We start from the raw sequence: 14,156 nt of genomic DNA, 5'->3' as shown, positions 1-14,156 counted from the left end.
TTATATGTTTATTGGATAAGCACTAGATTTTTTTTATTCTATCTCCATGAAACTCTTATTCTTATCATGATTACCACCTCATCAAATTCTATCCTATCACAAACTTTCATCAAGAATTGCCACCTCATCATTCTATCTTCACAAATTTTTATCAACAATGTTTATCTCTAAAAATAAAGTTTAATTTCCAACACCCCCTCTTGAACTTGATTTTGTGACTCCAAGAAAATATCGCATCTTGATGAAGTCTTCAAATTTGATAGGCTTAGTAAAAATATCAACAACTTGATCTTGAGACTTTATGTATTCCACTTGCACCTCTTTTCTTGTAATGCACTCTCTGATATAGTGATAACGCGCATCGATGTGCTTGCTTCTATCATGGAAAATTGGATTCTTTGTTAGTGTTATTGTAGACTTGTTATCAACTCGAATCTTGGTTGTCTCTCCTTGTGGTAAACATAGCTCATTCAATAAATTTCTAAGCTAAATAACATGACAAACACACGAGGTCGCAACCACGTACTCCGCTTCACAAGTAGAAAGTGTAACAATAGGTTGTTTCTTTAACATCCAAGTGAAAGCTGTATCTCCCATAAATAACACAAATCTCGTAGTGCTCTTTGTATCATCCATATCTCCACCCCAATCACGGTCGCTATATCCTTCAAGTTTGAACTGGTTAGATGTTGAATAAAGCAATCCAAAATCTATCGAACCTTTGATATAACGCAAAATTCTCTTAGCAATCTTAAGGTGGGTGGTAGTTGGATCTTCCATGTAGCGGCTAACAAGTCCAACAATATAAAGGATATTAGGCCTTGTGCACGTCAAGTATCATAACCTTCCAACCAAGCTTTTGAAAAAATATTGGATCAACTTTTCTCCATCATACTTTAATCACTACAACAAATATAGCTTTTCGCGGCGCGCAAATATGCTATCCGTGGCGTGCATTGCGTCCTATACAATGATAAGCTGTTGAAAGTCTGAAGATATCCACGGCATGCAATAAATGTTGCAATTGACGTATTCGTGGCGTGCAATGCATGCTGCTGTTAGTGTTATCAATGGCGTACAATAAACGCTGCAATTGAAGAATTCGCGGCGGACAATGCATGTTGTTGTTAGGGTAATCAATGGCGTGAAATAAACGCTGCAATTCAAGTATTCGCGGCGTGCAATGCATGCTGTCATTAGTGTTATCAATATGCAATTGAAGTATTCGCGGCGTGCAATGCATGCTTTAGTTAGAGTTATCAATGACGTTCAATAAACGTTGCAATTGAAGTATTCGCGACATGCAATGCAAGCTGTTGTTAGGATTATCAACGACATGCAATGCACGCCGCAATAGATAGTATTCACGGCATGCAATGCATGCTGCCGTTAGAGTTATCAACAACGTGCAATAATATACACAAAACACAGAAACATAATGTGCAAAAAACATAAAATGTCGACACACAAAATGCAGAAACAAACACAACTTGCAGAAACATAAAATGCACCACACTTAACATAACATAGCAAGAGTTCACTTAGTAACATGATTTGGATCCAACAAAAATGTATGACTTTCAAATAAGTAGAATCTATCTCACTCACACAAAACTACAAGTTTAGACAGCCATGCTACTGTGCTTCCTAGTGCATCATCGAGATAAAACATTTCATCATTTGGTCGTAACAAGTCTACCTTCTCCACCAGAACTTTATCAACCCAAACCTTCCAACAAGATCCTCCAAGAGGAATGTGATGCACTTTTGCTTTTGGATCTGTGGATGCAACTCGACCTTTTGCAACAACTCCCTCACCACACCAATGAAGTAACTTTCATTTATGATTATCATGGACAACTTCGCTATTCACATTCTTCAACTTTGCCTGCATATAGTTAAACAATATAAAATTATTAATATGACATGATGCTTAAACAATGAACTTTTGGTTTATAAGGCATACAATTTGAATATAATTACCTGAAATTGTTTTGCACCATTGATATCAATATCATTCCCAATATCGCTACTAATGTCACCACTAGTAACCTAATTTGACACACAAATTATGTCAAGTAATGTCATCATGTAATTAAATCCAATAATTTAACTATACATACCTAACTTATTTTATCTAATGATGGTTAATTTACTAACTTGTTCTTCATCATTTCGTTGCCTCATACTTTGGAGAAACATGGACCTCATTTCTTGCATTTTTTGTTGAAAGTTATTCATCATACTTTGAAGTTGCTTAATAGTTTCATTTTGTTGAATGCAAGCTCCAGTTTTTGATGGTGTAATTCCAAAGCCCAACCCATGCACTCTACCTCGAGCTTCCTTGCCAAATACAATGCTAATTGCGTCATCGGCAATGCTAGTTGTATTTAAAGATTCAGGTGGACATTCTTATATTTTTCTCTATCAAATAGAACAAACAGATAATTTTTTAGCAAATAAATTTTTTTTTTAACCTTTTACAAAATTCAAAGAGATTGTTTTATTACCATTTTCTCTCCAACAACTTCACTACTAGGTTGCCCATTTTTTTTCTTGTGAGCCTCAATCCAAACTTTTGATCTTGTAATTGGTGTATTTGCAGGACTTTTTTTTCCTTAAGTATGGAACATATAGAATATATAAAAAATCATTAGAAGAGAAATTTAAAAGATGTATCATTGCTTAAATAAGAAAACTTTAAAACAAACTATCCATAAAGTTGTATAAATAATAATATTTACCATCATGTTGGCCAAACGGGCATAACCTCTCCGGCTCATTGTATGATTATGGTCTTGTTTTACCCTCATTTCTCTAAATTTGGCGCTCTTCTCCTGAGAATTAAAATATAACCAACAAGGAAAAATACAACCATGAGCAGTAACAATCTAAGAAAAAATTCATAGTAAGGATATAGATTCTAAGATATTCAAAAATCTAAGAAAAAATTCTAGCATTATAATACATGATTCAAGATTTAACTAATTGCACAATTTCTTTATAAGTTAAGATATAATATTTTTTTTATTTTGCACAGTATCAGGGTGCATGCAATTGTTCACCACCATTCCTTCACATTTTATTGTTGAGCAGAAACAATTAAACATTGCAAGACTTTATAATGTTGTTTCTCTATGCACATACACCAGAACTTGCCTTGTCCTATTAACATTATTAAGGTTATGTTTTTTTAGCGTTATTGTTACTAGACTGTAGTTTTGAAATTCTTCAAAAGCTTAGCATCTCAGATTATATATCCTCTTTGTTTGAGATTTTCATGTAAGTAGCAGTCATGCCGAGATACATCAAGGAGCCTTAACATTCTAGAAAATGAATGAGTTGGAGTCAAGACATCAAATTTGTTGTTTTTTGTATTTCTTATTATTCTGATTATAGAGTTACATCATGACACAGGAAATCCATTTGGTCTCAATTACATAATCCAGCCTTAATTTAAACAATCATAACTAAGTGCCGAATTTTTAATTTCAATTGATTGGCTGATCATTCCTAAGTTCAGTTCATGTGGAGAGGCTGAATATGTCACCTCACAATTCATATCTTTTTAAATGTAGGAACATCTCTAACAATTCCCATACACTCTTGGAAATAACAAGAAAAAATCTGACATAAAAGGAAAAATTCTGACATAAAAATTCTGACAATATGAAACTATGAATACTCAAACATACAATTATTATGACCACTATATTATTTTTCAATGCTTTAAAAATCCTTTTTGACCACCTTAGACAAAAGGAAGATATTGTTTAATGCTACAAAAACTTCACATGCATCCCATGTCAAGTGATACCAGCCCATAGAAGACCCATTTGGATTATAATGCAGTAGTCAAGTATGAGATAGCTTCTAAATGGGACAAAATCAAATTCGTAACAGAATTACTACAAATGGAAGAGAGTTTAGAATATATAGTTAACCAGAATTACTACAAATGATTAAAGTGAGTGAGCATATGATACTACTTATTGATTTTGATCCATAACAGTGAATTAATGCTTACTTGAAAGGAAAGTGACAGTGTCTTCTTTACAAAAATGTCCCACTGATTTTGGTCCATAAATTCAGGCTTCAAAAGACTAAGATCTCGTGAAGCTGCTTGACCAGTATTAACTTCTCGTATAAGTATCTGCAGCCTGGACTTTCTATCATGCCACAACTTACCTAACTTTTGAAAGATTGTTTTCTTTTCCCAGTCCTCAACATTATGTAGCTGTAAAATATAAAGCATGAATATATGACTAAATTTTGCTATAGAATTGGAAAATAATAATTTAGTGACAGATGACATTACCTGAAGACAACTCCACATTTTACTTTTCAAATCTTCATCTATGTCATTCCATCCATCCAATGTATATGGAACAAATTCTTTTACCATACAACCTAGAAAAGATGCATACTTCACCGAATTATCTCCAATTGGTTGTCCGAACTCATTACGCTCTAGCACTTTGGGATTTTGTTGGCCACTAACCAACATCAACTTTGATGGACCTCGTCCCTTTTTCCCATCAATTTTACTATCATCAACCGACTCTTTACTATGCAAAGGTTGTGAAGAATCAGGGGCAGTGTTAGAGTCCATTCTCGATAGTTGACTAACAATTTTTTCCTACAAAATAGCATAAAGAGATGTTGAAATGCATAAGTGTACTTATTAAAATAAACCAAGAATTAAAAAAGGATTACAATATATCACCTGAACTTCAACTATAGATTCTCTACTGCATTTTTTGCCCATTTTTTTCATCATTTGAATGTTAAATAATGACCTGATAAAATATGTAATATGACATGATGCACCACTGAAAGATTGTAAACTAGAACAAAAATATATTGCAAAAGTAAATAAAGAGTAGTGGAGTTTGAAAAGAACATTTATTTGTTGAAATAAATAACTATAAATCTACATCTGAAAAGTTCAGTCATGGGATATCAATAACATCAATTCCCTCACACTCATTTCTGGAATATGGTTCTTTCTCAATAATGTTAATCTCAAGTCTGGACACATCAAGAGGTTTTGATGATGTATATGCATCCTCTTCAAGCAAATCCATGTTATGAATACCTTGAGGTGGCGCTTTTAGCAACACATACCAATTTGATTCATCATTTTCCCTAGAATAGAAAACTTGCTTTGCTTGTGATGCTAAAATGAAAGGATCATTTTCAAAAGTCCTTAGTCCTTGGTGTAAGTTGACAAGTGTAAAACCATCATCCATTTTGATACCAGTTCCAGGATTAGCCCAATCACACCTAAAAACAGGTACTTTGAAAAAATAATAGTCTAGTAACACAATATCTCGTATAACCCCATAGTACGATAGTCTTCCTACTGTATGTGAATCAGTAGAACTAGATTGCAAAATAGCTTCAACTGAAACACCACTATTTTGTGTTGACCTTCCAACATCAATTGTGTGGAACCGATGTCCATTTATAATATAACCTGTATACGATATAACATGCTTTCTTGGACCATGTGCTAGCCATTGAATCCGATCTGAAGAGTTATCAAGAACATGTTTTGATAACCATTGAGCAAATGTTTCCATATGTCATTTTTGTAACAGTGTTTCATTACTTGAGAAACGACGATCTATTTGTTTAAGCTCCTCAATGTGCATCCTATTTAAAATCATTGAAAAGTGATTGTTAAAATATATGAATCATGAAATACACCAATAATATTAGGGTTGCAATTTAATACTCACTGTATGTAAGGATCAATTTCTGCAGTATTGAACAACACATATCGATGTGCTGCTTGTAACAAATGTTCTTCTAAAATAATTTATTTTCCTTGAGAAATGGGGCGACCTTCCACTACTCTTTTTTCCAAATCGTCATTCCGATTAGATCGGAGACCAATACAAGCAGCTTTTTTTTATATAAGCACTACAAAATCGCATTCGTTCTTCTGCAAGGTAACACTCAGCTATGCAACCCTCTGGCCTTGCTCGGTTCTTCACATAGCCTTTAAGCATTTTCATAAATCTAAATAATAAAAAATCACATGAAATAAATGTTGATAGAAAAATCTAAGTTGTTGTATGATATTAAAGTAGTAAAAAGATAGATTATTATTTATTACCTTTCAAATGGATACATCCAGCGGAATTGAACTGGCCCACACAGGCAAGCCTCTCTTGCTAAATGAATTGTCAAATGAATAGAGATGGTAAAGAAAGCAGGTGGAAAGTACCTCTCCAACAGGCATAAAGTTTCAGCAATATTCTCTTCGAGTTGTTCTAGACGGTTCCTATCTAACACTCTTTGACATAACTCATTGTAAAATGCACAAAGCAAAAATATAGCATTACGTGGACGTTTTGGTAAAAGACTTCTCAATGCTACTGAAAGCAATTGTTGCATAAGAACATGACAATCATGAGATTTCAACCCAATAAGCTTTCGTTCTTCTAAAGAAACACAGTTACCAATATTTGAGCTATAACCATCAGGTAACTTTATTTTCTTCAACCTAGAACAAAATACGTCCATTTCTTTTTTAGACAATGTGTAAGGTGCAGCCGGCAAGTGATACATGTTTTCTCCTTTTTCTTGAGGATGTAATTCTTTTCTAATATTTAAGTGCCTCAAATCTTTGCGAGCGTTAACACCATCTTTTGATTTTTTTTTTTTTTAAGTTTAACATTGTACCTATGATATTCTCGCAAACATTCTTTTCAACATGCATAACATCTAAGTTATGACGTAGCAGGAGCCCCTACAAGTTTAACCATCAACACATTTCATATATTAGTTCAAGATTCAAAATAAATTGTGCATAAAATATAAAAAATTTATAAAAGATAATTAATAGAGTGCAAAATAACTTACACTCCAGTATGGCAAATTGAAAAATATTGACTTCTTCTTCCACATTTGAACTGGTTTTTGAACTTTTTTTGAACCATCACGCTCCTTCCTCTTTTTCTTTGTATTATTGATATCCTTACCCATTTTCTTTTTACCCCAGTCATTTTCAATGTCTTTCACTACATTATGAATTTCTAATCCATTCAGAGGCCTAGGTTTTCCTTTTGTCTCTTTATTCCCATCAAACCACTTCTTCTTCTGACGGAATGGATGATTAGGAGCAAGAAATCTCCTATGCCCTAAATATGCAAACTTTCTACTATACTTAAGCCACATAAAAGATATGCCTTTACCACATATTGGGCAACCAAATTTCCCTTTTATGGCACATCCAGCTAAGTTTCCATAAGCTGAAAAATCATTGATTGTCCACATCAAAATAGCCTTCATATTGAACACTGACTTGCTAAAGGCATCATACGTCTCCACACCAATGTCCCATAACTCCTTCAAATCCTCCACTAGGGGTTCCAAGTATACATTCATCTATATCATTTCCTAGTTGCTTCGGGCCTGGAATCAATAATGTCAACATAAGATTTTCCTTCGCCATGCACATCAATGGAGGAAGGTTGTAATTGACCAAAATAACTGGCCAACAACTATATCTAGAACTAAGATCACCAAAAGGGTTGAATCCATCTGTTGCAAGACCAAGCTGGAGATTTCTAGGATCTGATGCAAAAGTTGGCCACTTATGATTTATCGTATCCCAAGCTATTGAATCAACTGGATGACGCATCATATGATCATGACTTTTATGGTTGGAATGCCAAATCAAGTCTTCAACCTTTTGTTCTGATTTAAACATCCTTTTCAATCTTGGTATCACAGGAAAATACCGTAGCACCTTTTCAGGAACTCCTTTACAAACTTTGGTGGTGACTTTGTCTACCTTCCATCTTGAAGAACCACACTTTGGACATGAGTCCAAATCTTTAAGCTCCTTTCTAAATAGACAACAGTCATTTGAGCATCCACGAATCTTCTCATATCCTAAATCAAATGGTTTTAACAACTTTCTCATTGAGTAAACATCCTTTGGAAGTGTGTTTTTTTTTTGGAAGCATGTCACCTAAAATCTTAAAAAGCTCATTGAAACTATTGTCAGTGTGACCATTTGTAGACTTATAATTGTATAATGTAACGATTGCTGACAACTTCGTGTAAGTTGTACAACTAGGGAAGAGAGGAGTTTCTGCATCTACTAATAAATCAGTAAATTCATAATCTCTTGCCTCAGACATAGTGTGGCCAACCCTTTCATCAAAGGCAAAGACATCTTTATATAAGTTATTTGCCTCTCTAGTTTCATCCTCCTCTTCCTGAACTCCTCTTGAACTACTTTGACCTTGAAAATTTGGAGTATAAGTTTCACCATGGAAGACCCAAATTGTGTAAGAAGGATTGAACCCGTTAATAATTAAGTGATCGTACACTTGGTCAAATTTCATATACTTCTTATTTTTGCAATGTTTGCAAGGATATAAGATTACTTCACGTGTTTTGGCATAGTTCCTAGCTTGTGTAAGAAATTTTTGAACCCCTTCTTCATACTCGGGTACAAGCCTTGAAGGAAGATGGATCCATTCCTTATCCATTTTGTAAAAAATGGTCCTTGATACTAATAAAATAATCTGAAAAAAATAAATAAAAAATTATCCTATTTTTATAAATAATTTTAGTGTTACAATATTTAATCCATCAAATTTTAGGAAAAGATGGACTTATAAAAAACAATGATATACAACCGAACAAAAAAATTATATCTGAGTATTATCAACTCACATATTTTGCTCAACTCAAAAACATAGATAAAAGTATCAGCAACCTAGTAAATTCTACTGATGTCTTCGTTCTATATGTATGAAGTAAGGCGAACTAGAATTGACAATTCATGTTTAATAATCACAACCAAGTCTTATGAATATTAACTACTAGGCAGTACAAATAAAACCAACTACAATGACGAAAAAAATATAAATGCATACCAAATTTTGCCTTTGCTGTTGAAGATAAGAAAACTATAGGTTCTGGTCCTTAGGATTTCAAACTAACAATGTCATATTATTTTCCTGACACAATAAATTCATGGGTAAAGGGTAAAGTAATTAATAGATAAATCCAAGAGAATTAACACCACCGAGCACAATAGAGTTGATCCGGTATTGAAATTACTTGGGGATGAATAAACACATAAAACATGAGGGTATTACAATATCAATTCATGAATAGTAAGTAATATGCAACAAGTAGAATTTTTTGTTGAATTAGAGGTAGCCAGTAAATAGAAGTGAGGTAAAAAAATTATAGTTTCCATGACTCCCTAACACAAACCATCAAATAACCAAAATCAAAACATGTCTAGAAGCAAAGAAACCTCAAACGCAGAGTTTCCAGAGGCGTATTGAAATTTAGTACCAACTCAAAAAGAAATTAATTTCCTAAGATAGCTTGGAAATATTACATGCTTATCTAAAGTAAATAATCACCAGGTTCCCAAATTTATTATACAATCACACACAAAGAACTAAAAGGATAGCATGCACGAGAAAAAACATGCTTTCAGACCACATATGGAAAACCAAGGAGGGACTAGAATTTTGTTTGGATCAAAGAGATTCATTGCTTACCTACTTTGCAAGGCTGCAGGCATGATCTTCGCTGCTTGGAACATGCTCACAAGAGAATATGCATATTGAATTGTGAAGAAACAATTCCAAAAGCAATAGGCTTTAACTGCAAATAGAGGTCAAAGGATTAGACTAAGATCCCTAAATCAAAAAATGATGGTGAATATTAAAAACCCTAACAACATATCGCTTCTCTGCATTCCTTTATCCTCCTCTGTAGGAGATTTCCAAAATGAATAAGAAACAGAAACAAAAAATCAGAAATAGATCAATTTCAAACATGGTGGCTCAAAAAAAACACATCTTTGTAATACAACTTGATCAGAAACAATGCGACTGTCGTTGACTAAGGAAAAGTTGGTATCTTCATGGACTGAGGGGAGAAAGCAGTACCTGGTAGGAATTGGCAGTGATAGATCGAATAGTGGAAGATGAGCTCAAATTTGATAGATGAAGGTTCTGTGAGTTGCGTACCTGGAAGGAAGCGGAGGCTCGTCAACGACGGGGAGGAAGTAGGTGTTCGCTGAAGAGGGCTTCGACTGGACGAGCGTTTGGCTGAGCGAATAGGTTTGCGTGAGAGAGGTTCGAGTGATTTAGTGGAGGGCTTCGGCGGAGAGGGCTTCATTGAAGAGGGCTCCGGCTAAGAGAGGATGGGCAGAGATGTTCGGTGGAGAAGCTTAGGGTTGGCGGCAAAGAAGTTTCGGCGGAGGGAGTTGTCGTGAGGAGAGGGAGCGATTTAGGTTTTGCGTGACAGAGGTTCGCGCGAGGGGTTTCATATAGGTGAGGAGTTTTGGTTCGGGAGTGAACTGCTTTGGCGGAAAAATAATTGTGGAAGTATTATTTTTGCATAAAAAGTTTGCAAAAAATTAGGAAGGGGAGTTGTTAATTTCAACGGAAAGTGTTAGAAAAGTTTGAAGATTATTAACGATGTATATTATATGCTGTTAAAATTTTATAATATTTATTAGCAGCATGTAGTTTTACACGCCGTGATTTATATATGTATAATAATTATTAACAGCGCGCTATGCGCGCCGTTAATATTTAGTTTTAACAGCGCATTTTGCACGTCGTAGAAAAATTTATTGACAGCGTACTATTTCTGCACGCCGTCATTTGTATAAATATTATATTATTGGCAGCGCACATAATTAGGTGCACTGTAAAAACTATTATTAACGGTGTGCTTTAACTGCGCGCCATTGATGATGAGTCGCGGAAAGTCACTTTTGTTGTAGTGAATAGCCTGACTCCACATTCTACTGGGGTATTTATAGACTTATTGTTATCCATCTTGAACTTCTTTAATATCTCTCTTGCATAACCTACTTGTGAGATGAATATTCCATTTTCCCTTTGGTTCACTTCGATGCCCAAATAGTATGACATGAGCCCAATATCAGTCATCTCAAACTCCTTAGTCATTGCTTCTTTGAATTCTCTAAACATACTTGAATTACTTCCTGTGAAGATCAAGCCATCAACATATAGGCATACAATCAAAATATCTTTATCCTTACTCTGAATGTATAGTGCATGTTCATAGGGGCATTTGATGAAGCCATTCTCTTGCAAGTACTTGTCTATCTGACAATTCCATGCCCTTGGTGCCTGCTTTAGCCCGTAGAGAGCCTTCTTTAATTTTATAACTTTGTCTTCTTGTCCTTTGACTTCATAACCTGATGGCTTCCGAATATAAACTTCTTCTTTGAGAATTCCATTTAAAAAAAGTAGATTTTATATCCATTTGATGTATTCTCCACTCATTTTGGGCTACTAAAGTAATGATTAGTCTAACAGTTTCTAATCGAGCAACAGGAGCAAATACCTCATCATAGTCAATGCTAAATCTTTGACTGTAGCCTTTTCCAACCAATCTTACTTTGTATCTTTCAACTTCTCCTTTGGCATTCTTCTTTATTTTGTACACCCATGTCACACCAATCACCTTATGCCCATCAGGAAGTGGAGTTAATTCCCATGTACCATTCTTATTGATTGCATCGATTTCTTCATCCATCGCATCTTTCTACTTTTTTTCTCTTTATAAAAAATGTAGATCTGCTACATTAACAACCCCCCTAGTGTCAGCCCCATGGATGTGGAGGGACGTACATGCAGGTACACAGACGTCAGGCGCATGGTGGGGTAAATCTCAGGTCATCAGTTCTTGAGAATCGACCCCTGGCCATTATGCCAGAGATGCCACGTGCCACCGTCTATGCTATGCCCGGGGGCACTTTTTTCTCTTTATAATTTCTTGGAAATCTACAGGTTCACAATCCTCAAAGAGACAAAATAGAGTAATATTATCTTGATTTTTAGTTACCTCATAAATTTCCCGTAAACTTCTAAAGCGTGGTACTCTTTCACTTGAAGTTGATGTAGATAAATTTTCTTAAGTACTTGATGTTGGTGTTACCAATAGAGTAGTAGGCTCCTCTCTTGTTTGCTTCACATCGTCTTCTTCAAAATATGGGAAAAAGTTGTAATCTTCACTTTGAGATTCTCAATTCCATTCTTCTTCTTCATTAAATACAACATCTCGGCTGATGATTGCCTTCCTAGTATTTGGATTGTATAACTTATACCCTTTTGAGTTAGTATCATAACCAATAAAAATAAACTTTTTACTTTTATCATCCAGTTTGTTTCTTGCTTCATCAAGCACATGAACGTGAGCTATACTCCCAAAAACTCTTAGATGAAGAATCCCAGGTTTCCTTCTGCTCCATGCTTCTTGTGGTATCTTGCCCCATACACTCCTTGTTGGTGATCGGTTGGATAAGTATACTGCACATGCAACCGCTTCTGCCTACAATTCCTTTGGTAGTCTCTTGCTTTTGAGAATGCTCATTGCCATGCCAAGGATGGTTCAATTCTTTCTTTCCGCCACTCCATTTTGTTGAGGGGATCTTGGAACCGTCAAGGGTCGTCGTATTCTGTTGGCTCCACAAAATTCTTGAAACTCCTTTGCGGTAAATTCTCCTCCTTAATCAGAATGCATATCTTTGATCTCGAAACCGCTCTTCTTTTCTACGATAGCTTTAAATTTATTGAATATACTGAAGACCTCCGATTTTTGCTTCAAGAGGTATATCTAAGTTTTTCGAGAAAAGTCATCTATGAAAAGAATGAAATAATTGTTTGATCGAGAATTCGCTAAAGGGGGGGTGAATAGCGATTTAAAAATTATCGTAAAGTACGCAGCGAAAACAGTGAAAACACAACAACGCTAACACAAGCAATCTTTTACTTGGTTCGAAGCCTATGTCGACTCCTACTCCAAGGCCCACACTCATTGAGTGCTTTCGTTGAGCAATCCACTAGCAATTCATAAAATATTACAAATTTGAGTACAAATGCTATTAAGGAAATAATATCAATAATAATTAGAAAAAGAGGAAACAGTAGCACTTTGTCGGAAAAGCGTCGCAGGAACACAAAAGCGTAGATCGTGAGTTGTGTCTTTGCTTCAACCTTCATCCTCCTTATATAGGAGGTTCGGGGTGTCCGGATCCCTTCAGGGCGCCCTGAATGTGGCGTAGCCAAGCCAACCAAGGTGCTCCACGTGGCGAGGCTCGTTTGGGGATAAAACTTACTTCCGGGCGCCCGGAGGTCCCGGCACCCGGACCCATGTTTTCCAGCAAAACTCCTTCTTGCAAGAAAACGTTAGTTTGAGGCAAGTAGAAGTTATATCCTGCAAAACAGAATGTTAGCATAATTTATAGATAAGCTGAATAGTAATTAGATTCCGTCTCCTCGAGACCGAAATCTAGTCACGATCTCAACTTAGATTTCCGAAATGGATCTAAGGTGGATCGACGCCTAATGTTCCCTTCCTGGGAACACATCCTCACAGTCACTCCCCTCCAGTGACTTACCTTCACTTATCTGCCAGATGTCCGGTCAGCCTGTTGACCCGTTTGGATTTCGTGCCATCTATCAGGTCAGCCCGTCGACCTAGCTGGACTTCGTGCCAAACGTCCGGTCATCCCATCGACCCGTTTGAAGTTCGTGCCAGCTATCTGGTCGGCCCGTTGACCTAGCTGGGCTTCGTGCCAGACATCAGGTCAGCCCGTCGACCTGTCTGGGCTTCTCCTGCACACTCGATTAGAGTGTTAAATAACAACGAAACTAACTTAACCTATTTTGTCATTCATCAAAACTTGAGTTAGACCATTAGTGTTAACCACATCAACAATAATTACTCTTACCAAGTGAACATGGTTTTATCGGACCGCAAACATCCGTATGTATAAGTTCAAGTGGCTTTGAGCTCTTGAATTTGACTTCTTTGGAAAACCTCTTCTAAATTGCTTCCCACGTAGACATGCTTCACATAATTGATCAGAATGTTTGAAGCAGTGTAGTTCTCTTACCATCTCCTCTTTGAAAGAAAATCTAGTCCTTCAAAATTGAGATGCCCAAATTGAAGATGTCATTGCCACGTGATGTCTTTATAACAAGCTTTGAGATAATTGACAATATCATTTTGAATATTAATCAAGAATATTCTATTTCTTGACATAGACACTTTAGCAATTAAGCAACCAATATCATCTTTCAAAATAAGCATATTATCTTTTAGATGAATATCATATCATTTTT

This window comes from Zingiber officinale, chromosome 8B (genome assembly GCF_018446385.1).
Source record: "Zingiber officinale cultivar Zhangliang chromosome 8B, Zo_v1.1, whole genome shotgun sequence".
NCBI classification, from domain to species: domain Eukaryota; kingdom Viridiplantae; phylum Streptophyta; class Magnoliopsida; order Zingiberales; family Zingiberaceae; genus Zingiber; species Zingiber officinale.
This window is presented reverse-complemented; position numbering follows the sequence as displayed.